Source organism: Vombatus ursinus, unplaced genomic scaffold, assembly GCF_900497805.2.
Source record: "Vombatus ursinus unplaced genomic scaffold, bare-nosed wombat genome assembly UNPS02014768.1, whole genome shotgun sequence".
Taxonomy (NCBI): Eukaryota; Metazoa; Chordata; class Mammalia; order Diprotodontia; family Vombatidae; genus Vombatus; species Vombatus ursinus.
Window position 1 is genome coordinate 12455876 of NW_020954546.1, and position 2363 is coordinate 12458238.

Below are 2363 nucleotides of genomic sequence, written 5' to 3' on the forward strand. Positions count from 1 at the left end.
AAAAAAAAAAAAAAAAAAAAAAAAAAAAAAAAAAAGACTGCTCTAGAATTCTGCCAGGACAGAAGTCAAGCTTTCTAGTCCATGACTTGAAGCATCTACATCCTTCTCACTTAAAAACAAAAAACAGTATGGACTCTACTCTACTTGTCTCTAACTCCTTTCCTGTCAATTTTCCCCTAATGAACGCTACTGATAATTTTTTTAACTGATTTCATCTATATGAAAGTGTGACATACGGGAGGAAAGTGTTGTTATTTGATCTTTTCAGTTATGTCCAATTCTTTGTGACCCCATTTGGGGTTTTCTTGGCAGAGATAGTGGAGTGGTTTGCCATTTCCTTCTCCAGCTCATTTGACAGATGAGGAAACTTGAGGCAAGCAGGGTTAGGTGACTTGACTAGGATCACACAGCCAGTAAGTATCTGAGGCCACATTTGAACTCAGGTCTTTCTGACTGGAGGCCTGGCTAGCACTCTATCTCAGTGTACCACCTAGCTATCTGGGACAAGGGTACACACTGTGATTTTTGTCCTGGTCCCATATCTTCCCTATCTGCCATGAATAGCTTTTACCCCAACTCCAAATAGGTGGTTATATAATAAAAATTGAATGGATGTGCAAAAAAAAAAAAAGTGTTGTAAGCCAGCTGTTTGAAACCAAGATGTTTTTCACATAGAAATGGGCCACGTAATATAAAATACATAATGTATGTCAGCCATAGTACTATTAGCCTTGATAATGCAGTTTTTAATCTCAGAACCTGGCACTGTCTCTCTCACATTGGTTTAGCAGCTAAACCAATATTTGCTGGATTGAGCTGAATGTTTTCTGTCGGGCTCTTTCAGAGAGCAAGAAATGGGGGACTCATTGGCCTGAAGTGTGATGGGGTCCTCCGTGCCATGCTCCCAGGCTCCCAGGTTTGTGTAAGGCCCCGCCTTCATTCACATGAGGTATATAGGGAATATCGTGTTCTTATGTCTCTGACGTGAGGCTCGGACCCAGGTCTCCTGGACTGACTCCGGGGACAAGAGCTGACTCTGTCCTCTATGCCACGCTCACTGCTGGTGTTTGTTAATTAGCCGCCTTTCTAGGAAACAGCCCATCACCAGGAGTTCTGTTCTCCACATCCAAGGGGAACATTGTAGGATTCAGGGCTCATGGAGGCCAAGCCCCTTCTGTTACAGAGGAGGTGAAGAGGACTGGTCTGCAGGCACAGAGGACATGGGAGCTGCAGCTGGGGCTGGAACTCAGGTTCTCAACACTTCCAAGTCTACCCACCAACAAGCATTTATTAAGCACCCATTATATACTCCAGTATCTTACTCTGAGAAGCCCTGGCATTGTGAAGACACAAGGAGATGTCCACGCAGAATGTACATCTGAGTTTGTATGAAATAAATTCAAGGTCCTTTATTTTACATGTACTTCTGTCAGGAAAGTCTTTGTGTGGGAAGTGGCCTCTTCAGCTGGATTTTTAAGGAAGCAAGCCCCTTAGAGACAAAGATGAGGCAGGAGGACTTTTGGGCTTGGGACAGTGCAGTTGTGATGAGAGGAGACGCCGTGTCTTACAGGAGGGACAGAAGAAAGCCAGTTTGGCTGGACCTTGGAGTTCTCAATAGAGAGTCCACTTCAGAGCTGCGAGGCTGCACTCAGACTTTTGGGACACCCTGTGTCCTCGGCTTGGAATGGTGGTAGGCCAGGCTGAGGTGGTGAAAATCTTTGAATGCCCAACACAGGCGTTTGTGTCTGACCATAGAGGGAATGGGGAGTGACATGACGCTGTCAGGGCTTAGCACAAAAAGTCTGGGACTTTTGGTTTAAGGTATTTGAGGTCCAAAATGCCTGAATAAGGTAAATGAGTAAAGTGCTAATTATATTTAAGAACCAACAATATTTTCCTCTCTACTTGAGTCTGCCCAATTGTAAAATGGGATGTGTCTGTACCTTACACTGATTGTCCCTCTTTCTCCCCCACAGCACGTCCAGGCTTCCTTGTGCCCAGCCTGGAGGGTTGGCAGAGGACCAGCACTGTCTCCAGGATGGCATTTCAGGGGCGGAGGGGGACAAAAAGAGCTCCACGGCCCCTGGCAGAGAAGGAAGGAGGCCATGCCCGTGTCTCTCTGAGCTCAAAGCACCTACGGTTTCACGCCAAACTCCTCCCGGGGCTTAACAGGCCGAGAACATTCCTGGTGGCTGCTCTAGTTTCCAGCTCTTGGTACAAAGGAGGCCAGAGCTGGGCAGCCTGAATGCTCAGGAATGTGGAGTCTTTTTTTAAACACCCTTGAAGGATGCCTCTGTTTGAGTGGGGTTTGAGGAAGCAGGGTGGGCCGGATGGTTCCCAGCCTGCTTTCCCAGGTGCTGTCC

General features: G+C 46.7%; 1 protein-coding gene across 1 annotated transcript in view; it reads left to right on the forward strand.

Moving 5' to 3' along the window:
* Positions 1 to 2354, forward strand: part of FKBP6 (FKBP prolyl isomerase 6) — a 43740-nt gene extending 41386 nt beyond the window's left edge. The window contains exon 9 of the mRNA XM_027861551.1: positions 1977 to 2354. The gene's annotated coding sequence lies outside the window, so the exon portion shown is untranslated. The remainder of the gene's footprint in view (positions 1 to 1976) is intronic.
* Positions 2355 to 2363: the final 9 nt, after the last annotated feature.